The sequence below is a fragment of the Odocoileus virginianus genome, chromosome 22 (genome assembly GCF_023699985.2).
Source record: "Odocoileus virginianus isolate 20LAN1187 ecotype Illinois chromosome 22, Ovbor_1.2, whole genome shotgun sequence".
Taxonomy (NCBI): Eukaryota; Metazoa; Chordata; class Mammalia; order Artiodactyla; family Cervidae; genus Odocoileus; species Odocoileus virginianus.
Window position 1 is genome coordinate 38864566 of NC_069695.1, and position 25540 is coordinate 38890105.

The window sequence follows — 25540 nt, forward strand, 5'->3', positions numbered from 1 at the left end:
TCCTTTGTATTTCAGTGTTGTCTGTTGTGATCTCTCCATTTTCATTTCTAATTTTGTTAATTTGGTTCTTCTCCCTTTGTTTCTTAATGAGTCTTGCTAATGGTTTGTCAATGTTGTTTATTTTTTCAAAAAAACCAGCTTTTAGCTTTGTTGATTTTTGCTATGGTCTCTTTAGTTTCTTTTGCATTTATTTCTGCCCTAATTTTTAAGATTTCTTTCCTTCTACTAACCCTGGGGTTCTTCATTTCTTCCTTCTCTAGTTGCTTTAGGTGTAGAGTTAGGTTATTTATTTGACTTTTTTCTTGTTTCTTGAGGTAGGCCTGTAATGCTATGAATCTTCCCCTTAGCACTGCTTTTACAGTGTCCCATAGGTTTTGGGTTGTTGTGTTTTCATTTTCATTCATTTCTATGCATATTTTGATTTCTTTTTTGATTTCTTCTATGATTTGTTGGTTATTCAGAAGCGTGTTGTTTAGCCTCCATATGTTTGAATTTTTAATAATTTTTTTTCCTGTAATTGAGATCTAATCTTACTGCACTGTGGTCAGAAAAGATGACTAGAATGATTTCAATTTTTTTGAATTTACCAAGACTAGATTTATGGCCCAGGATGTGATCTATTCTGGAGAAGGTTCCGTGTGCACTTGAGAAAAAGGTGAAGTTGATTGTTTTGGGGTGAAACGTTCTATAGATGTCAATAAGGTCTAGCTGGTCCATAGTGTCCTTTAAAGTTTGTGTTTCCTTGTTCATTTTCTGTTTAGTTGATCTATCCATAGTTGTGAGTTGGGTATTAAAGTCTCCTACTATTATTGTGTTACTATTAATTTCCTTCTTCATACTCGTTAGCGTTTGCCTTACATATTGTGGTGCTCCTATGTTGGGTGCATATATATTTATAATTGTTATATCTTCTTCTTGGATTGATCCTTTGATCATTATGTAGTGTCCATCTTTGTCTCTTTTCACAGCCTTTATTTGAAAGTCTATTTTATCTGATATGAGTATTGCGATTCCTGCTTTCTTTTGGTCTCCGTTTGCGTGGAATATTTTTTTCCAGCCCTTCACTTTTAGTCTGTATGTGTCCCTTGCTTTGAGGTGGGTCTCTTGTAGACAGCATATATAGGGGTCTTGCTTTTGTATCCATTCAGCCAGCCTTTGTCTTTTGGTTGGGGCATTCAACCCATTTACATTTAAGGTAATTATTGATAGGTATGGTCCCGTTGCCATTTATTTTGTTGTTTGGGGTTCACGTTTACACCACCTTTCTGTGTTTCCTGTCTAGAGAAGATCCTTTAGTATTTGTTGAAGAGCTGGTTTGGTGGTGCTGAATTCTCTCAGCTTTTGCTTGTCTGTAAGGCTTTTGAGTTCTCCTTCATATCTGAATGAGATCCTTGCTGGGTAGAGTAATCTAGGTTGTAGGTTATTCTCTTTCATTACTTTAAGTATGTCCTGCCATTCCCTTCTGGCCTGAAGGGTTTCTATTGATAGATCAGCTGTTATCCTTATGGGAATCCCTTTGTGTGTTATTTGTTGTTTCTCCCTTGCTGTTTTTAATATTTGTTCTTTGTGTTTGATCTTTGTTAATTTGATTAATATGTGTCTTGGGGTGTTTCGCCTTGGGTTTATCCTGTTTGGGACTCTCTGGGTTTCTTGGACTTGGGTGGCTACTTCCTTCCCCATTTTAGGGAAGTTTTCAGCTATTATCTCCTCGAGTAACTTCTCATGGCCTTTCTTTTTGTCTTCTTCTTCTGGGACTCCTATGATTCGAATGTTGGGGCGTTTCACATTGTCCCAGAGGTCCCTGAGTTTGTCCTCATTTCTTTTGATTCTTTTTTCTTTTTTCCTCTCTGCTTCATTTATTTCCACCATTTTATCTTCTAACTCACTTATCCTATCTTCTGTCTCTGTTATTCTACTCATGGTTCCCTCCAGAGTGTTTTTGATCTCATTTATTTCATTATTAATTTTTAATTGACTTTTTTTTATTTCTTCTAGGTCCTTGTTAAACATTTTTTGCATCTTCTCAATCTTTGTCTCCAGGCTATTTATTTGTAACTCCATTTTGTTTTCAAGATTTTGGATCATTTTTATTATCATTATTCTAAATTCTTTTTCAGGTAGATTCCCTATTTCCTCCTCTTTTGTTTGATTTGGTGGGCTTTTTTCATGTTCCTTTACCTGTTGGGTATTTCTCTGCCTTTTCATCTTGTTTAGATTGCTGTGTCTGGAGTGGGCTTTCTGTATTCTTGTGGTCTGTGGTTCCTTTTTATTGTGGAGGTTTCACCCAGTGGGTGGGGTTGGACGATTGGTTTGTCAAGGTTTCCTGGTTAGGGAAGCTTGTGTCAGTGTTCTGGTGCGTGGAATTGGATTTCTTCTCTCTGGAGTGCAGTGGAGTGTCCAGTAATGAGTTTTGCGATGGGTCTTTCTGTTAGGTGTGACTTTGGGCAGCCTGTATGTTGACACTCAGGTCTATGTTCCTGCATTGCTAAAGAATTTGCGTGGTATGTCTTGTACTAGAGCTTATTGGCTCTTGGGTGGTGGTTGGTTTTAGTGTAGGTATGGAGGCTTTTGGATGGTCTCTTATTCCTTAATGTTCCGTGTAGTCAGGAGTTTTCTGGTTTTCTCAGGTTTTGGGCTTAAGTCTCCTGCCTCTGGATTTCAGTTTTATTCTTCCAGTAGTCTCAAGACTTCTCCAACTATACAGCACTGATAATAAAACTTCTAGGTTAATGGTGAAAAGATTCTCCACTGTGAGAGACAACCAGAGAGATTCACAGAGTTACATGAAGAATAGGAGAGGGAGGAAGGAGATAGAGGTGAGCAGGAGGAGAAAAAGGGGACTCAAGAGGAGAGAGACAGATCTACACAGTTATCTGTTCCCAAAGTGTTCTCTATAGCCCAGACACCCACAAAGATTCACAGAATTGGATTGGGAAGAGAAGGGGAAAGGAGGAAATAGAGGTGTTCTGAGGTAGAAAACAGAGAGTCAAAAGTGGGAGAGTAATCACCACACTCCTGAATAGAAATGGGAACTGAATATTGGATTCTTAAATGTCCAAAATTTATATCACATACTGAAAAACAAAGATTAAAAATCTAGTGTAGAGGTTAGACTCTTTGAAATACAATATTTAAAAACAAAAACAAAAACACAAAAAAGAATTAGAAATGTATATGAAGTTTGGTTTAAAAATAGGGTTTCTCTCTCTCTCTCTCTTTTTTTTTTTTGGCAAAGTTATAGTGAAATGAAAATGAAAATTAAGGAATAATAGAGGAGTATTAGAGGACTTTAAAAGGAAATAGAAGAGAAAAACAAGAAAAAGAAAAAAAATTTTTTTTTCTTAATTAAAAAAATCGTAAAAATATATGAAAATGAAAGTTGAGGAGTAATGGGGGAGTAATAGGGAATTTTAAAAGAAAATAAGAGAAAAAATAAAAAAAAGGAAAGAAAAAAAATTTTTTTTCCTAATTAAAAAAATCGTATAAATATATGAAAATGAAAGTTGAGGAGTAATGGGGGAGTAATAGGGAATTTTAAAAGAAAATAAAAGAGAAAAAATAAAAAATTTAAAAAAAGGAGAGAAAAAAGTTTTTTTTTTTTTTTTTATAAATTAAAAAAAAATACATATATATCTAGGAATTCCTCTGGAGTTGTTATGGTCAGTGTAGGTTCAGTTCAATTTCAGATAGCTCCTCTTTCCAGCTTACACTTCTAAATATCTATAGGCCCCTTCCGGTGTAGTTGGTGTTACCTTCAGGGATTTTAATCTGTTGCACCGGTCCTTTCTGAAGCGGTTCCCTTTGTTTATTTTGGCTTCTCTTCGGTGTCTAATTTCCGCCCTGACACAGGCGGGCGGAGGTGATCTCTTATTTAGGTTCGCTAGTTCAGTTTAGTCCTGCTACGGGGAGGGCGGGGCGCTGCAGACAGATACCGCTCCGTGTGGCTAGCACTCACCGGCCACCCTGGGTTTGCCCCGCTCACGGGTGTCTGTGCTTTCCCCGTCTACACTGCTCAGGCTCCCGGCTGCTCTATATGGAGCGGGCCCTGCGTTGAGTGCGGTTCCAGTTTTCGGGTACTCCACAAAAGCGCGGATTCGGTTGCGCCTGCGTTTTGTGCCTTTCCTGGCCTGAGCGGCCCAGGCAGCCAGAGGCTTGGGCGCACTCTCCCTGGGTACGGCGCGCTTTTCCCCTCCGCGACCCCAGCGCGCGCCGCCAGTCGGGTCTCAGGAAGTCTTTAGATAGGAACCAGGGGCCTGTTTGCAATGTGGGAGGGGGTGGCTTCTCAGGGGCTGAGTTTGCCCTTTTCCCCTTCCCCCTGCCTCCTACCTCCAGCGGGGACGGGCCGGCTCTTTTCTGGACTTTCTCAGTCCCTTTGTTTTGCGAACTGCAGGCAGTGTGTTCCGGCCGGTTAATTTTGTCCCACCGTTTAAAAAAAGCTCCCTCCGATTGCTCTCAGGGTCTTCAGGCCGGTCCTTACCCTAAGCAATGCCGCCCGCTCCTCTCCGTTCCGCCCCCGCTTGTTGCTGGCGGGTGTGGGCGTCTGGGGTACTTTTCTGCTGGGAGTTGCTTTTAGGCATGTAATCTGTGGGCCTTATTTAATTTTTCCTCCCAGTTAGATTGCCGAAAACTTCCCCCAGTCCCGCCAGTGCGAGGGTTTCCTGGTGATTGGAAACTTCCTCTATTAAGACTCCCTTCCCGGGACGGGTCACCGTCCGTAGCTCTTTTGTCTCCCTTTTTATCTTTTATATTTTGTCCTACCTCCCTTTGAAGACAATGGGCTGCTTTTCTGGGCGCCTGATGTCCTCTGCTAGCGATCAGAAGTTGTTTTGTGAAATTTGCTCAGCATTCAAATGTTCTTTCAATGAATTTGTAGGGGAGAAGGTGGTCTCCCCGTCCTATTCCTCCGCCATCTTGGCTCCTCCTCTCTCTCTGAAGAATCTTTAAAACATCATTATTTTTCAGTTTCCTCAGGTTTTTATTCTTGTTGTGAGAGTTGAAATGATGATTTGCAGCTTTGTGCATGTTGAACTAAAAACTTGGAGCTCATATAACTTTTTAATAATTATTGCCGATGTTATATACATATATATATATTTAAACTTTTTATTTTTCATTGGGATATAGCCAGTTAACAATGTTTTAATGGCTTTAGGTGAACAGCAAAGAGGTTCAATCATACATTTACATTTACATATACATATACATACATATACGTGTACATGTATTCCTTCTCCTCCAAATCCCCCTCCCATCCAGGCTGCCACATAACATTGAGCAGAGTTTCTTGTGCTATACAATAGGTTCTTGTTGGTTATCTATTTTAAACATACCAGTATGTACATGTCAATCCCAAACTCCTAACTATCCCTTCCGTCCAGCAACCATAAGTTTGTTCTCTAAGTCTGTGAGTCTCTTTCTGTTTTGTAAGTAAGTTCATTTCTATCATTTCTATTTAGAGTACACCTATAAGGGATGTCATACAATATTTCTCTTTTTTTAATCTGTCTTACTTCACTCACTATGACTATCTGTATGGCCATTCATGTTGCTGCAAATGGCATTAGTACATTCTTTTTGTTGGCTGAGTGGTATTCCATTGCATATATGTCCACATCTTCCTTATCCATTCCTCTAAGCTGCTTCCATGCCTTGGTGATTGCAAACAGTGCTGCAATGAATATTTGGGTGCATGTATAACTTTTGGATCATGTTTTCCTCTGGATATGCTCAGGTGTGGCATTGCAGAGTCATATGGTAGCTCTATTTTTAGTTTTTTAGAGAACCTTGATGCAGTTTTCCATAATGGCTGTATCGTTTAACATTCCCATTAACAGTGTAGAAAGGCTTCCTTGTCTCCACACCCTGTTCAACATTTATCACTTGTGAATTTTTTTTTTATAATATCCATCATGGCTGGTGTGAGATGGCATCTCATAGTTTAATTTACATCTCTTACCTTTGCATAATTAGCAATGGTGAGCATCATTTGATGTGCCTCTTGGATATCTGTATGTCTTCTTTAGAGAATGTCTATTTAGGTCATCTGCCCCTTTTTTTGATTGGATTATTTGTTTTCATGCTATTAAACATCATGAGCTGTTTGTACATTTTGAAAACTGATCCTTTGTTGGTCACATCATTTTCAAATATTTTCTACCAATCTGTGGGATGTCTTTTTGTTTTGTTTATGTTTCCTTTGTTGTGCGAAGCTTTTGAGTTTGAGTATGTCCCATTTGTTTATTTTTGTTTTTAAGAAGTTGGATTGAAAAACATTATTGCTGCATTTTATGTCAGAGAGCCCTTTGCCTTTCTTTTTCTAGGAGTTTTGTAGTGTCTAGTCTAACATTTAGGTCTCTAGTACACTTTGAGCTTCTTTTTGTGTACGTTGTTAAAGAATCATTTAATATTATTGTTTTACAAGTAGCCGTCCAATTTCCCAGTGTCATTTATTGAAGAGACTGTCTTTCTAACATTGTTTTGTCTTTCCTCCTTTGTCATAGATTAATTGACTGTAGGTACATGGGTTTATTTCTGGACTTTTTACCCTGTTTAATTGATTTATCTTTCTATTTTGTGACAACACCATACTGTTTTAGTGATTGTAGTTTTGTAGTATAGTCTGAAGTCAGGGAACCTAATTCTTCCAGCTCCATTTTTCTTTCTCAAGATTGCTTTGACTCTTCAGGATTTTCTGTGTCTCCATATAAATTTTAAGATTTTTGTTCTAGTTCTGTGAAAAATGTCATTGTTAATTTGATAGATATTGCATTGAGTCTGTAGATTGCTTGAGCTGTATAGTCAAATTCTTAGAAAGATACAGTCTCATAAAACTGAACCAGGAAGAAACAGAAAATATGAATAGACCTAATATAAGCACTGAAATTGAAACTGATTTTAAAATTTCTAACAAACAAAAGTCCAGGACCTAATGGCTTCATTGGCAAATTCTATCAAATCTTTGAGAAGAGTTAGCACCTATCCTTCTGAGCTTGTTCCAAAAAGTTTTCAGAGGAAGGAAAACTCCCAAACTCATTCTATGAATCCACTATCACCTTGATACCAAACAGATAAAGATAACCCCAAAAAGAAAGTTACAGGCCACTATCACTGATAAATATAGATGCAAAAATAATCAACAAAATACTAGCAATTGGAATCTGGTAATATGTTAAAAGATCATACTACATGTTCAAGTGGGATATATCCCAGGGATCAATATCCACAAATCAATCTATGCGATACACCACATCAATAAATAGAAAAATAAAACCATATGATCACCTCAATAAATGCAGAAAAATCTTTTGACAAAATTCAGGACCCATTTATGATAAAAAGAAAGTGGGTGTAAAGGGAACATACCTCAATAAAGGCCGTATATGACAAACCTACAGCTAGCATCATACTCAATATTGAAAAGTTGAAAGAGTTTCTTATAAGATCAGGACCAAGACAAGGACATCCACTCTTACCACTTTTATTCAACATAGTTTAGAAGTCCTAGCTACAGCTATCAGTGGGGGGAAAAGAAATAAATTGAATCCAAATTGGAAAAGAAAGAGTTTAACTGTCATTTTTGCAGATGACATGATACTATGAAAACATCCTAAAGATTCCACCAGAAAACTACTAGAACTCATTAGTGAATTTAGCAAAGTTGAAGGTTATAAAATAAATACACAATTATGCTGCATTTCTATACACTAACAATGAAAGATCAGAAAGAGAAATTCAAGAAACCATTTACCATCACAACAAATAAAGTAAAATGCCTAGAAATAAACCTACCTAAAAGACAAAAGACCTGTGCTTCAAAAGGTGTAAGACACTGATGAAACAAATCAAAGAGGACAAAAAGAAATGGAAAGATACATTTGAAGATATATTATATTATATTGTATTATATTATATTACATTACATTACATTATATTATATATTATAATACACCACATGTTATATCATATTAGTATAAAACTTATCAGATTTTACTGGTGCATTTTACAAATTAGAGTGAAGTATATAAACCCTAACTTTCTTCATGTTCTTTGGTGCACCTCCACTTATGAAAGTGTTAGTTGCTCAGTCGTGTCTGACTCTTTCAGACCCCGTGGACTGTAGCCCACCAGGCTCCTCTGTCCATGGACTTCTCCGAAGAAGAATACTGGAGTGGATTGCCATTTCCTTCTGCAGAGGATCTTCCCAACCAAGAAATCGAACCCAGGTCTCCTGAATTACAGGCGAATTCTTTACCATCTGAGCCACCAGGGAAGCCCACCCCCACTTATAATTGTCTTAAATATGTTCTCCACATACATTTAGAATCACATCGGACAGTGTGATAACATAATAGTTACTTTAACTGTTAAAGTTTAGAAGACTCCAAAGGAGTAGGAAAGCCTGTTATATTTACCCATAATATTGCTTAGGTTATCTTCTTTTTGTTCTGATATTATAAATTTTCCTCTTTTATTATATTCTTTCCTTTTGAGAAGTTCCTTTATCTATTCCATTAGAAAAGGTCTTCTTGCATTCAGCTGTTTTAATTTTCATATATCTGAGAATGCTTTCTTTTCTTAATTTCTGAGTGATACTTCAATGGATCGCTTAAGGTTTACAAATCTTTTGGCACTTGAAAAATGTTACATTATTTAGTTTTGTTCTCTGTTATATCTTATGAGAAATTCACTTTCATATGTATCACTATTCTTAGTTAAGGTGTCATTTATCCCTAGATAATTTAATGATTTTTAATATATTTTTTTCTCTTTCACTTCAAAAATTCACTTATGATGTATATTCTGTCTTAATTATTTGGGATTATCCACTGAGGTCCACTAAACTGTTCAATTTGTAAGTCTTTGTGTCTTGCCAAATTTGTGAGAATTCCAATTTGTTCTAAAACTTTTTCAGCCATACTCTATTCTCCTCCACTTCCAGAACTTTGATGAAGTGAATATTAAAACTTTTTGTAATACCACAGATCTTGGAGTCTCTGTTCACTTCTTTTCTGGTATATTTTATTTCTGTCTTCTGATTAAGTAATTTTATTGTTCTATCTACCTATTTAATTATTTCCCCCCTCTCCTACATTTCACGATAAAGCCAACTGACTGAGCTTATTTAGTCTTTATATTTTTCAGTTCTAAAATTTCCACTTGCTTCTTCATTCTATCTCCTGTTTATTTGCAATTTCTATTTCTTTATGAGATTTCTACTGTCATTTGTTTCAAGTGTGTATATAATTGTAAAAGTTTTAAAATAATGGATAACTATAAAGTCTTCCTTGCATCATTCCTTTTTATTTTTCAAAAAAAATTAATTTGTGTTAGAGTATAGTTTATTTGATAAACCTAGACAGTGTATTATAAAGCAAAGACATCACTTTGCTGACAAAGGTTCATATAGTCAAGGCTATGTTATTTCCAGTAGTCATGTACAAATGTGAGAACTGGAATATAAAGAAGGAAGAGCACTGAAGAATGGATGCTTTTTAACTGTGGTGCTGGAGAAGACTTTTGAGAGCTCCTTGGACAGCAATGAGATCAAGTCAGTCAATCCTAAAAGAAATCAACCCTGAATATTCATTGGAAGAACGATGCTGAAGCTGAAGCTCCAATATTTTTGCCACCTGATGTGAAGAGCCAACTCACTGGAAAAGACCCAGATTCTGGCAAAGACTGAAGGCAAAAGGAAGAGGGGGCCACAGAGGATGAGATTGTTAGATAGCATCGCCAGTTCAATGGGTATGAATTTGAGCAAATTAAGGGAGATAGTGGAGGACGGAGAAGTCTGACGTTCTACAGACTATCAGGTCACAGAGAGTAGGTCATGACTTAGCAGCTTAACAACAACAACATCAGTTGTATCTTTTGCAAATATATTCTGCAAGCCTGTGGCTTGTCTTTGGATTCTCTTGATATTGTATTTGGACCCACTGGAGCTGGGAAGGCTGGTGCTGCATTGTTACTGCCAGTTGGAGGTTAAATCCAGATCCTCCCGAGCCTACATTGGCAACTGAGGGAGAGAACTCCTCATAAATGACTGCTGGGCAGGTTGGGATTTCCAGTTCCCATGTGCTCTCAACTGATAATGCATGTAGAACTGGATGTGGCCTTGTTATTGCTTAGTAATGGTGACTTTCTGCTCTCCCCACCAGACCTCCTTTGACCTCATTGACTCATGGAAAGAAAGGGGCACATTACTAATGCCGAGTGGAGGTGAAGTCCAGCCTTCTCTTGGAGTTTCCACTGACTTTTTCAGCATTGGTGCCACTTACTAGCAAGTTAGAATAAAACTCCAAACTCCTTACTTATCTCCTGTGACAACTCAATAGAAAGTTTGGTTTGACTCATGAGATTGGAAATGTAAGTTTCCCACTCAGCCCTTGCTGATCTGGGTGAGGGTTCAGGAACAATTGTTATCTATGGTCCTTGGCTGAAGTATAGAAGCACTGTATAGAAGTTTTCTTCCTTGTAAACCTTCTCTTTTTCTCACCTTTTGTCTACAGAGGGCATGCGTTTGTCAGGGATTTTGTTTCATTTTGTTTGTCTTTTTTTATGCTTCTGATTTATTAGCTTCTATTCAGCTCCAAGTCTGTGATGTATGAGGCAAAATGGAAAAATCAAGGAACTCGTCGTTTTATTGTTACTCAAGTCCTGGGGTCCTTAATTTGTCTGTCTTATTCTATCCACACTTCAGAGTCATCTATGTTCACTGTTCTTAAAAGGCCTGCAGTTATTAGTCATACTTAGCAGGAATACGATGATAAACTGTGCTTACTCTATCTACTCAATATTTTGAAGTTAAAGATTTTACTAGTCGTTTTTTAAATTTTCTTTCTTCCATTTTTGGTTCTTAAAATAAACCAAACTTGTTCCTGTCTCATGGATTTCTATTTGCTCTTTTCTCTGCCTGAAACTTTCTTTTCCACATCTTTGTAGGAATGGACTGGTATCTCAGCTTAAATGTTGCCTTCCTGGATGACCGTACCAGACAAGCAATCTAATTTTCTCTTCTTCAATGTAATTTTCTACTACATTGCCTTGTTTATCATTATTTTTTTAAATAGTGACTGACCTGATACTTTCTTGTTAGATTTCTTTTTTGTCATTCTGTGCCTATTTCTTGTTACTGGAATATGATGAAGCAGAAACTTGTTTTATCTAAGTAACCACTGTCTCTACTTATTTCTAGAAGAGTCCCTAACACCAGACTAAGTATTCAAAAAAGAAGAATAAGAAGCATTGTATTTGAATAAATAATAAAATTGTGTTCATCTTATGTTTTCCTAGCTTAGTCCCTCATTACCTAGAATAAGAAATGTATTACCTCATATTGATAATAGGAGCTTTTCTTTGCCTTTCTTGATCATCAAAGCTACTGGCAAGCAGGAGCAAATGCCTGAGTGACAGCATTATGGCTTTGTGGTTACATCCTGAGGATAATTAGCTCTCCTAGGCCAGCTGTGACCCCTGCTGAGAGTCAGCCTGTGCCCAACATGATGAGAGAATTGGCCCCAAATGAGGCCAGTACACTGGAGGCTCTCTAGTGACTTCTGATATTTTAATGAACCTAAGTCTCTGCCAAATATGAAAACCAAGGCAGAATTTAGGTACCAATTGATTTCTAGACAGCCTTATAAAAGACTTGAGAATCTTAGAAAGCAGGTTTGGTTGTCCCTCTGGCCAGTTTGGATAATTCCCAGAAGTGAAAATACAACACTTTCTGATTTCCTTGTTTTTGTTTTTTGTTTTTTTTCATATGTCTTCATGTCTGGGTTTAACAAATAGAAACCTAGTGTGTCAGTTTTAGGTTTTTCTCACCCTTCAAAGCACAAATACTTCAGGGAAGAGGAACAGCTGGTCAGCCATTTTGATCTTAATGTAATGAGTTTATTAGAGCCAGCCTGGAAAGGGGATTCTGACACTGTGCCTACTGTCCCCCAAATATGCCTGTCTTTTGACGCTTGCCAGTACTGGGAAGTTTCCCCAAAGGAGAACTTCTCATACGTGCAGCAATGCAGTGAATCTAGTACATGCAGATGGAAGACATAGCATGGAAAATGAGAAATTGGATCTCAGATTTTATCTATTTTTTATTAATTTTTACTGGAGTATAGTTGCTTTGAGGTGGAGAGTATGTGGAGAAAAGGGAACCGTTTTATACTGTTGGTGTAAATTGGTGCAGCCACTATGAGTGTATGGATGTTTCATAGGATATTAAAAATAGAGTTACCATGTGATTCATCAATCCCACTCCTGGGTATATATTTTGAAAAAAAAAAACAAAACACAGCTTGAAAAGATACATGCAATCCATTGTTCACAGCGGCACTATTTACAATACCCGAAGATATGGAAGCAAACTAAATGTCTATTCTAAAGAGGATGCTTTACCGAGTCATGTTAGTTTCTGCCGTAGAGCAAAGTAAATAAGCTACACATATAAACATATCCTCTCTTTTGGACTTCATTCCCATTTAGGTCACCAGAGGGCATTGAGTATTTCCCTATAATATATAGCAGGTTCTCATTAATTACTTATTTTATATATTTGTCATTCAGTCACTAAGTTGAGTTGGACTCTTTGCAACCCCATGGACTGCAGCAAACCAGGCTTCCCTGTCCTTCACTACCTCCCAGAGTTTGCTCAGATTCATGTCCATGAAGTAGGTGATGCTATCTAACCATCTCATCCTCTGCCATCCCTTCTCCTTTTGCCTTCATAGCATCAGGGTCTTCTCCAATGAGTTGGCTCTTCATATCAGGTGGCCAAAGTACTGGAGCTTCAGTTTCAGCTTCAGTCCTTCCAATGAATATTCAGGATTGATTTTCTTTAGAATTGACAGGTTTGATCTCCTTGTAACCCAAGGGACTTTCAAGAATTTTCTCTAGCACCACAATTTTAAATCATCAATTCTTTTGTGCTCAGCCTTCTTTGTATAGATATTTTATTTTATTGGTCTCCCAATTCATCCCATCCTCCCCTCATTCCCAAGTATCCATTCTCTGTCTGTGTCTCTATTTCTGCTTTGCAAATAAGTTTATCTGTATATAAGCAATAGTGTACTATAGTTGCTTTTCTCTGACTTAATTCACTCTGACAGTCTCTAGGTCCATCCATGTCTTTGCAAATTGTACAATTTTGTTCCTTTTTATGGCTGACTAACAAGAATCCCAAATTTTAATCTTAGGCTTCCCTTATATCACAGTCTGTAAAGAATCTGCCTGCAATGCAGGAAACCCAGGTTTTATTCCTCGGTTGGAAAGATCCCCTGGAGGAAGAAATGGCAACCCACTCCAGTATTCTTGCCTGGAGAATCCCATGGAGGGAGTTCGGCAGGTTACAGTCCATGGGGTCGGAAGAGTCAAACACAACTTAGTGACTAAACCACCAATTTTAATCTTATTGGATTTCACAAAATAAATGATCAATATGTCCAATGAAAATCCTGCTTAAACCCTTATTATTTTAGATAACTACAGTATATGAATATTACATTAAACATTATAAATAAAGGAAAACTGAACATGCCATTGAGAATGACACAGTAAGAGAAGAAATTAAATTGCTTAACTTGTACTGGAATGGCCGCCCAAAATGGTAACATTTGAGCTGTGATTCAAGGCCATTCCTATCAAGCTGTGGACCATGGAGATGGAAATGGCAACCCACTCTAGTATTCTTGCCTGGAAAATTCCATGGACAGAGGAGCCTGGCAGCTACAGTCCTTGGAATCTCAAAGAGTAAGATATGACTGAGTAACTGAGAACAAGCTATGGAAAGGAGAGTTACAGACAGAGAAAACTTCTTTAATGTAATAACATGTTTAGTTTATTTAAGGCATAAAAAGAAAGTCAAATTTTTGAATATATAAGGTTTTTTAGAGTTGTATGATCTTTAAACTATATTTTCTAAAAATAATAAGTACAGATAAATATATGGAGTGAAAACAAAATAGAAATAACTCAGGGATAAAATCACCATTATAAGAGCTTCAACTTGGAGTTTTATAAATGACATTTTTGATATGAATGTTATAAATTTTGTGCTTAAAAATAACTATTTATTAAATAACTCAAACAGAAAATCCAGAATGATAGCTGAATTCAAGAACCATATCTCAAAATTTAAAATACAGTATCAGTTCAGTTGCTCAGTCATGTCTGACTCTTTGTGACCCCATGAATTGCAGCACGCCAGGCCTCCCTGTCCATCACCAACTCCCGGAGTTTACTCAAACCCATGTCCATCGAGTCAGTGATGCCATCCAACCATCTCATCCTCTGTCGTCCCCTTCTCCTCCTGCCCCCAATCCACCCCAGCATCAGGGTCTTTTCCAATGAGAAAATACAGTATAGATCTCACTTTAATCAGTAAAAATAAGCAAACCCAATTTTTGTTGGGAAGAAATTACTGGTAAAAGTAACTTTCATTTAAAATTAATCCCTTTCTTCTTATCTTTAAGTGTTATTTTCTTGATAGCAGAACAGCTAAACGCTTTTCACCATACTGCTAACCTGGAGTTCTATCACAGTTATGAACCACAGATGACTTTCATTATCACAGCAGTATTGAAACAAGCCTGCCTCCAAGGCTTTTGATGGGGTACCAACATGAAACTATGTGAGACTTGAGTTTATGGAGAAGCAGATAAGATAACAATGTGAAAATTTCTCAGTAATTAGCCTGACCAATTGACAGATGGCCACTGAAAGATTTAAGCATCCTTTTCCGTTTGCTTAATATGGAAGAGGACATGAACTGGTAGAATCTTACATGCCATTTTCTGACTGTCTGATAGAAACTTTCATTTCAGTAGAAATATCAAGTTTCAAAAATATAACTATTTTTTTTGCCACTATACTTCTTCAATTTTTATTATTGTAACATCTACTTTAGGAAGTGGATAATAACATAAGAATAAGACTCAGGTTTCTCTCCCATCTCCCTCTCCAGAGAGTCTGGGTGGGAGGATCAGTCCAGTCTGAGCCTCAAGATGAGCCAGGTATATTGTAAGTTGTACTATGGGGTATAAAAACAGGGTACCCAACAGACTGCTCAGAGGAAGTATAGCAAGGCCCTCTCCAACAAGTTGTCCCATTCTGGGGTCTATGGTAGGTACTGGGAACCAGTAAGTAGAGCCCAGAGACTGAGGATAAGGGATGTGACTCAAAATTGATGGACCACAGAAGACTGAGGCTGATGCAAGGCAATTGTTCCTTGCTTAGAGCTTTGACATGATGAACTAAATAGGTAAAAATATACAATATAGGAGATAAACTCCTATTCTTTCTTCTCCAACCCCAGCTTCTCTCTATCCTTCCACTCAGACATAATGTACTCTGAGAGATTGCCAGAATGGCAGGAAGGGGAGGGATTATTTCTCAGGAAAACATTCAATTCACATCAAGTCCTACAGTAGCCCAAGTATTTGTCTTTGTTCAGTAGGACTTCCATAAAGTACTCAGATCCCTGAAGAGAGGGCACAGGAATAAGGGGATGTTTGCCTCTGTTCTGCTGTGCTTCGTCACTCAGTTGTGTCCAACTCTTTACAACCCCATGGGGCTGCATCCCACCAGGGTCTTCTGTCTATGGGATTTCCCAGGCAAGAATACTGGAATGGTTTGCCATTTCCTCCTCTAGGGGATCTTCCTGACCCAAGGATCAAACTCATGTCTCCTGTCTCCTGCATTGCAGGTAAATTATTTATCTGCTGAGTCATCAGGGAAGGCACTATGCCATGGTTGGGGGTACATAAAGCAGGGACTTGAACAAAACCTGTGATAAGGTCAGTAGATGTCATAAGCAAGAGCAGCCATGTTTGGTAGAATGAAAGATGAGTTACTATCTCCATCAATGGGCTTCCGTGAATGAGCATGAGAATCACTGCATGTAGTACCAGAAGGCATATTTCTGTGATAATTGCCACACAAAGGAAATCTTTAGTTACACTGACTTCTGAGTCTATTTCACAAGCTCCCTCCTCTCCCCAGAGGCCCTATTGGCTGAACACCCCTAGCCCTCCAATTCTGTATAGTCTTTCTGATGACCAGTACTCATCCTGAATAAACTCATTTCTTAGTATAAGATCAAGTGGGATCCAAGTAGCTCAAGAATAACAAAGACATTTTTATCACTTGATTAATTGGAAGGATTTCGAGTCTCCATCATAAGAGCCAGTGACAAAGGCTGAAATCTCTATTACATAATAATTTGAAAGCAACAAAAGGGAACAGATTCCTAGAACTATTGATCCCAAATGTATTCCAGATCACAAATTAGGAAAAAACAAGAAAATTCCAGAAAAAAATCTACTTCTGCTTCATTGACTACACTAAAGCCTTTGATGATGGGAATACCAGACCACCTTACCTGCCTCCTGAGAAACCTGTGTTCAGGTCGAGAAGCAAGAGTTAGAAACAAACATGGAACAATGGACTGGTTCCAAATTGGGAAAAAAGTACATGAAGGCTGTATACTGTCACCTTGCTTATTTAATTTATATTAGGGTTAGTCAGTTCAGTCAGTCATGTCCAACTCTTTGCAACCCCATGGACCACAGCATGCCAGGCCTCCCTGTCCATCACCAACTCCCAGAGTCCACCCAAACCCATGTCCATTGAGTCAGTGATGCCATCCAACCATCTCATTCTCTGTCGCCCTCTTCTCCTCCTGCCCTCAATCTTTCCCAGCATCAGGGTCTTTTCCAATGAGTCAACTCTTCACATCAGGTGGCCAAAGTACTGGAGTTTCAGCTTCAACATCAGTCCTTCCAATGAACATCCAGGACTGATCTCCTTTAGGATGGACTGGTTGGATCTCCTTTCAGTCCCAGGGACTCTCAAGAGTCTTCTCCAACACCATAGTTCAAAAGCATCAATTCTTCTGCTTATACAGATATACATCATGTATATACATGTATATCATGTACACAGAGTACATCATGTGAAATGCCAGGCTAGATGAAGCACAATCTAGGATTGAGATTTCAGGGAGAAATATCAATAACCTCAGATATGCAGATGATACCACCCTTATGGCAGAAAGCATAGAGGAGCTGAAGGGCTTCTTGATGAAAGTGAAAGAGGAGAGTGAAAAATCTGGCTTAAAACTCAACATTCAAAAAATGAAGATCATGGCATCTGGTTCCATCATTTCATGTTTCCACATCATAGATGGGGAAACAATGGAAACAGTGACAAACTTTATTTTAGGGGGGCTCCAAAATCACTGCAGATGGTGACTGTAGCCATGAAATTAAAAGACACTTGCTCTTTGGAAGAAAAACTATGACAAATTTAGCATATTAAAAAGCAGAGATATTTGAGGACAGAGCTCCATCTTGTCAACGCTATGGTTTTTCAGTAGTCATGTGCGGATGTGATATTTGGACCATAAAGAAAGCTGAGTGCTGAAGAATTGATGCTTTTGAACTGTGGTGTTGGAGAAGATTCTTGAGAGTTCCTTAGATTGCAAGGATATCAAACCAGCCAATCCTAAAGGAAACCAATCCTGAATACTCATTGGAAGGACTGATGCTGAAACTGAAGCTGTTAATACTTTGGCCACCTGATGTGAAGAGAAGATTCATTAGAAAAGATCCTAATGCTGGGAAAGACTGAAGACAGGCGGAGAAGGGGACGACAGAGGATGAGATGGTTGGATGGCATCGCTGACTCAATGGACATGGTTTCAGCAAGTTCTGGGAGATGATGAAGGACAGGGAAGCATGGTGTGCTGCAGTCCATAGGGTCAGAAAGAGTCAGAGACAACTGAGTGACTGAAAAACAACCAGCCCATTTTGATTTTACCAAGAAGTTAGAGGTGAAAATTAGTTGTTTATGGAATTTAGTTTGGTGCATTTTCCCCTTTTGGGTCCCATGAATTTGAATTTGCAAACTTGTACCTCCATCCCCACTGCATTGGAGTTATTTGAATAACACTCTATTATTTGCCTTGACCTCCTTTTTGTTACCACTGTGTTCTCACATTTTGTAAATGTTTCTTTATATTTTCACAATCTTCTACAAAGTTAGTGGAGTAGTATAGATAAATAATTTTTGTGGTATGTATATAGTCTAAAATCTCATGGGGGGTGAATAATAAATTTGGACCATACATTATTAAAAGTTCAGGCTTCAGTTTACACCCCAATTACATTATTTCAGCTCAAATTTAAATAGTCTTTCTGTACCTTGTTCTTGCATCTTTTTCAAGGAGGGGTAAATTTCCCTCTCTACCTCTCTTGGGTTCTTATAGTGGCTGTATTAATAATAAAATTGACACAAAGACAAACTAATGGGAGAAAAATAGATATATTTAATTTGTGCACACAAAGGTGTTGCAGAAATGGAACCTAAGAGGTGGCCAAACTTGGCAGCTTTTATGTTTTTTAGACAAAGAAGCAGTAAATTTGTGAGGAATTGACAGGACAATGAAACTTAGGCTTCACTTAATTAGCAAAGAATCTAAATGGAGTTTAGATTTTAGGTAATAAAGTAGTAGCAAGGTGTGTTTACATAAGCTTCTCAACCCCACATTCTCTATGTTTAGTAATAAGGATGTCCTGCTTCCAGATACACAGAATAAAACTTTATAGGAGATTCATTTCCTGCTTTCAGAAGGTCAGAATGTCCCTCTTGCGCTGGCCATTTCTTAAGTAACTTTAATTCAAAATGATTAATATAACATTAAAGCATATTTTGGGGCAGCCTGCCCTAGGCCCTAGTGTCTTCAAAATGGGATGCAATAATGTACCCAACCTTTCTTAATCTGCTGTGAAGACCTCCGTAATGCTTTGGCAAATACATCAAACATTTCACATAGGAATTGGCACAGAATAAACCTTCATGAAGCACTGCAAATTAGCTTAAGATACTGATATTTAATAAAATCCATGACAACTGATATCTGAACATCTTTCCCATTGTGTCCCACTTTCAATAAAAGAAAAAGGAAATTGACTCTATTATTGAAGAATTACTGGGCTGAAATGTTCTGGTTATTTTCTCTCTTTAAAAGATACGGAAATGTGAATATTCTTTTAATCCCACAATTTCTCTACCATGAGGCACTGTGTCAGAGAAAAGAATCAGAAAATAAGTAGTTTTTTTTCCCTCAGACCCCAGAATTGATGAATGAGACAACTCACAAAATCTCAGATAAGCTGCACATTAAATCTTCTTTTTGAAACTTCTTGAGTCTTCTAATTTTCAGTTTCATGCTATCTCATCACAGGAACTAATTCCAAATTCCTATGAGCTGTAATAAAGTCCAACAGCCTTATGTTTTTTCTTCCTGCTTCAAGTTCTTGATACACTTGAGATATTCTGAGATCTGGCCATCCAAGTCTTTGGATTTTCTTTCTTAAGGATCTTTTAAACTTTTTGTTCTGTACCCTGCTAGCCATAAAAATATTTTCTTGATATTGCTTAACTTTTTGTCTCTTTCAAATATCTTTGAGGAGGTGCTTGATCTGAATCCAGTACATGCAAATTCTTTGAAATAATTGCCTAATATATCCAAATATCTATGAACAAGGTAATTCTTGTCATAGAGGCACAAAAAACTACTTTAAGTATATGAGAAGAAAATATAGCTGAATTATTTTTTATTTGAGTGAAAAAATTGTTATCTTGACATACAACGTAAAACCCCATAAAGCACCAACAAATTTGAAGATATGTAAGTTAGAAAAAAAAAGCATCATGATAAGTATCATTAGCAAACTAACATTATGAAAAAGTGCAACACATAATATTCTAATCACAAACAGTAATTTTTTAATCAATAAAGAAAAGTGAACAAAATATATATATAGTTATAAAATAAATGTAAATTATTATAAATTTAAATTATGTAAAATAATGATAGACATGGCTTCTAATAGAGAAATGCAGACTAACAGCTTTGAGATAATATGCCAAAAAAAGGAAGTCATGACGGACTGCATTGGTGAAGGTGTGAATGTGAATTTTTTGTGAGAGTACAAGTTGGTACAACCTGTATGGAGAGAAATTTGGCTATTACTATCAAAATTACAAATACACTTGCATTTTGAAGCACTAAATTCACTGACAAGATTATATCCTACAGATTTTTTTAAAGAAAATATTTGCAATTTACTTGCAATTTTAATTAGTTGCAACAACTTTAATGTACGTCAATAGGAAACAAATATTTTTTAAAATACGATAGAGCTATACAGAAGAATATTACATAGCAGTCAAAAAAGAATTAGAAAGTCTTTCTGTACTGATGGAAATGATACCTAAACTACTTTCTTAAATCAAGAAAGGAAGATGCAGAAATGTATATAAAACAGCTATCTCTATGTAACAAGGTAGGAAATAGAAAATGTATATACATATATTTATATAACTTGCTTGAATTCTCATGGTGTATCTATGGAAGGAAGGCCAAGAACCTAATATTACAGGGTTTTGTGGGGAAGGGAATTGGTGTTTTAGTACATGGGTACACATGGAAACTCTTCAGTTCAGTTAAGTCCAGTCCAGTCACTAAGCAGTGTTCAACTCTTTGCAACCTCATGGACTATAGCACACCAGACTTCCCTGTCCTCACCAACTCCTGGAGTTTGTTCAAACTTTTGTCCATTGAGTTGATGATACTATCCAACTATCTCATCCTCTGTTGTCCCCTTCTCCTCCTGCCTTCAATCTTTCCCAATATCAGGGGTTTTTTCTTGAATGAGTCAGGTCTTCACATCAATTGACCAAAGTATTGGAGCTTGAGCTTCAGCATCAATCCTTCCAAAAGAGTATTCTGGATTGATTTATTTTAGGGTTGACTAGTTTGATCACCTTGCTACCCAAGGGACTTTCAAGAGTCTTCTCCAACACCACAGTTTAAAAGCACCAATTCTTCGACCCTCAACCTTCTCATGGTCCAACTCTCACATTCATACATGACTACTGGAAAAACCATAGCTTTGACCATAAGGAACTTTATCAGCAAAGTGATGTCTCTGCTTTTTAATATGCTGTCTAGGTATGTCATAGCTTTTCTTCCAAGGAATAAGCATCTTTTAATTTCATGGCTATAGTCACCATCTACAGTGATTTCAGAGCCCAAGAAGATAAAATCTGTCACTGTTTCCATTGTTTCCCCATCTATTTTCCATGGAGTGATGGGACCAGATGCCATGATCTTAGTTTTCTAAATGTTGAGTTTTAAACCAGTTTTTTCACTCTCCCCTTTTACTCTCATCGAGAGGCTCTTTAGTTATTCATGTTCTGCCATTAGAGTGGTATCATCTGCATATCTAAGGTTATTGATATTTCTCCCAGCAATCTTGTTTCCAGCTTTTGATTCATCTGGCCTGGGATTTCACATGATGTTTTTGGCAGTAAGGCTATGACAAACCTAGACAGTGTGATGAAAAGCAGAGACATTACTCTGCCAACAAAAGTCCATATAGTTAAGGCTATGGTCTTCCCAGTGTTCATGTATGGTTGTGAGAACTGGGGATTGTAAAGAAGACAGAGAATCAAAGAATTGATGTTTTCAAACTGTGGTACTGGAGAAGACTTCTGAGAATCCCATGGAGAGCAAGGAGATCAAACCAGTCAATCTTAAGGGAAATCAACCCTGAATACTCATTGTTAGGTCTGATGCTAAAGCTCTGGTATTTTGGTCACCTCATGCAAAATGAAGGTGATTCATTAGAAAAGCCTCTGATGCTGGGAAAGATTGAGGGCAGAAGGAAAGGAGGGTGTCAGAGGATGAGATGGCTGGATGGCATCTCTAATGCAATGGACATGAACTTGCACAAACTTCAGGAGATGCTTAGGGATAGGGAGTCCTTGTGTGCTGCAGTACATGGGGTCACAAAGAGTCAACTGGACAACCAAAAAACAACCAACTCTACCTAAGTTAAATAAGCAGGGTAACAATATATAGCCTTGATGTACTCTTTTACCAATTTTGAACCAGTCTGTAGTTTGATGACTGGTGCTAACTGTTGCTTCTTGACCTGCATACAGATTTCACAGGAGACAGGTGAAAGGGTCTGGTATTCCCAACTCTTTAAGAATTTTCCACACTTTGTTGTGATCCATACACTCAAATACTTCAGCACAGTCAATAAAGCAGAAGTAGTTTTTTTTATTTTTTTCCTGAAATTGTCTTGCTTTTTCTATGATCCAATGGATGTTGGCAATTTGATCTTTGGTTTCTCTGCCTTTTTTAAATCCAGCTTGAACATCTGGAATTTCTCAGTTCATGTAATGTTGAAGCCTAGCTTGAAGGATTTTGACCATTACCTTGTTAGCATGGAGATGAGCATGATTATACAGCTCTATGGTAGTTTGAACATTCTTTGGCATTGCCCTCTTTGGGGTTGGTGTGTAAACTGACGTTTTCCAGTCCTATGGTCACAGCTAAGTTTTCCAAATTTGCTGGCATATTGACTGAAGCACTATAACAGCATCATCTCTTGGGATTTGAAATAGCTCAGCTGGAATTCCATCACTTCCACTAGCTTTGCTTGTAATAATACTTCCTAAGGCCCACTTGACTTCCCATTCCAGCATGTGTGGCTCTAGGTTAATGACCACACCATCATGGTTATCCTGGCCATTGAGATATTTTTTGTGCAGTTCTTTTGTGTATTCTTGCCACCTCTTCTTCATCTCTTCTGCTTCTGTTAGGTCCTTACTATTTTTGTCCTTTATTGTGCCCATCTTTGCATGCAATGTTCCCATGATATCTCTAATTTTCTTGAAAAGATCTCTAGTCTTTCCCATTCAATTATTTTTGTCTATTTCTTTGAACTGTTCACTTAAGAAGGCTGTTTTCTCTATCCTTGCTATTCTTTGGAACTCTACATTCACTTGGGTATATCTTTCCCTTTCCCCTTTGCTTTTTGCTTCTCTTCTTTTCCCGGCTATTTGGGAGGCCTCCTCAGACAACACATTTGCCTTCTTGCATTTCTTTTTCTTTGGGATGGTTTTGTTCACTGCATCCTGTGCAATGTTATGAACCTCTGTCCATTAGATCTAATCCCTTGAATCTATTTGTGACTTTTACTGTATAATCATAAGGGATTTGATAAAGTCATACCTGAATGGTCTAGTGGTTTTTGCTATTTTCTTCAATTTAAGTCTGAATTTTGCAATAAGGAGCTTAAGCTCTGAGCCACAGTCAGCTCCAGGTCTTATTTTTGCTGACTGTATAGAGCTTTTCCATCTTTTGCTTCAAAGAATATAAACAATCTGATTTTGATATTGACCATCTGGTGATGTTCTTGTATAGAGTCGCCTCTTGTGTTGTTGGAAAATGGTGTTTGCTATGACCAGTGCATCCTCTTGGCAAAACTCTGTTAGCCTTTGCCCTGTTTCATTTTGTACTTCAAGGCCAAACTTGCCTGTTAGTTCAGGTATCTCTGGACTTTCTACTTTTGCCTTACAATCCTCTATGATGAAAAGGACACCATACTTTTATTTGTACCTTTTGATTTTTGAGCCATTTGAGTCTCTTGCTTGTTCAAAGTATTAACTTTAATTAAATATTATAATAAACTATAAAGATATATATAGTTTTTTTTTACATTTATTCAGTTAAAAATAGTTTACTACATGATTCTGATGATTATTCTGATGAAAGAATAAAACACTAGACACAGACAGACATGGTGTGTGGGGGGGGAAGAATACATAAATCAGCCTTAAAAGACAGTCATTTCAGTGTTGGTAGAAACAAATATTTATCAAAAGATTATCTAAATTAAAATGAGAGTTCCCTTGACCCATCTACGAGAAGCACAGCCTCACGGCATGCTGAAGAGTTCAGGTATGCTACTGCAGCAGACCCTAGGAGGCTGGCTAGGATCTGGTGCCTGGGTAGCTCTCTGTTAACCAGATTGACTTTGAGCACTTTACATAATTTTCCTAATTTTTCACTTTATAGTTCACTGTATAGTTCTAATCTTTTATATGGGAAATTTCAACAGGAAAAAATAATAAATCCCATACTATTTGAGGAAAGACCTTTTTGTCACTTCACTGTTTCCTAAGGGAAGTGGGATTCATCCTTTAGAAGAATAGACTAAAGCTCTCTGTAATACTTCATTCATTCACTTACTACTTATTTGTCCATTTCATGCATCTCCTTCCTTCCTGAGCTTTGGAGGGTGAGGGAAATAATTGGTGAAAATCCTGCCACAGGTTTTCAGGGAGCTAGAGCTTTCTCCTTTCTTCTCTTTGTGAACGGCACAGCAACACCAATGATATTATCCCTCTCCTAGGACACTTTTCATTTCTCAGGTACCACAAGCAGGAGAATCAGTTTTAGTCCCCTAGGTCTTCACTTATTGCATCTAAATAATCAATTAAATGTTTTCCTTTTTTTTTTTTTTTTTGGAGGAATAATTGGGAATAATTAGCATAATTGTTTGTATATTCAAACACATTTTCTATTTTTATTATTATAAGAAGGAAGACAAAGAAAATATGACTGAGACCAGTGTTTTGGAAGCTCCCTGGAGCAAATTGCTTTCTAAACATGGAGGAGTGAGTGATGGTGCAGAAGAATAGGACAATAGAGTTACAAGGCAGCTGCCTGATTGATCTAGAGAAGTGAAGTGTGTTAGCTGTTGGATAGCTCATGAGTTCAGTAAAGGGCCAATGTGAAAAGATGAAAATCCAGACCTCTTTTTCTGTAGATGGTGCTCAGGATTTAATTAAACAATAGGCAGGAAAGTGTTTTGCCAATTTTGCAGAATACACCTTAGCCTTTTAGAAGCATCTAGAATGATGGGTGTTACCAGTAAAATTTCCTCAAATGCTGCCTCTGAGGCAGGATGGGCACAGAGTCCACTTGAGAGTGCTCTAACAAGCAGCACCGTGTGAGGTAGTCGCAGGATGCAGGACCAGGTCGGCAGAAAAGCTGAGTTGCGATGCAGTAGCAGAGGGCACTAAACTGATTGCATGGGGGTCTGGAATTGGCAATGAAGAGCTAACCCAAATTAGGGCAAAGGGCCCAAATCTTTGCCCCCTCAGCGTTTTGATGACCCCCTAAAAAGGGGTGTGATGTTGGACACAGCTGTTTTCTTCAGCCAAAAACCAATTTTGGAAGAATGGGGTGGGTGGCAGGGCTGAGAGCTGTCCACACTAATGCTTCCAACATCTGGAAAAAGTAATGTTTCAATCCTGATTGTGGGCATCTGGTCAATTACCATAGCATCCAGTACCAATGAGGATGATCAGGTTAAGGATGGAATTTTACTCATAAATTGCCACATATACCAAAAATTCAGTTCAGACTAATCTTTGCCTAAGAATGGTATGGATAAACCATTGCATCTTTTCTTAGGGGGGAAAAAAAAACAACACACCAGGTGCTTGCTTTCAGTTATTCAAACAATCACTTCCAGGATTTCTCCAAAACCTGATAGAGGAGGATTTGTGTTTGGCACTGGCATTAACCTATATTCCTGGCACAGGTCTTTATCCCCTCAAACACACACCTGAGAACTCAAATAGCTCACAGTTGGAACTGCCTGCAATCTAACTTGTG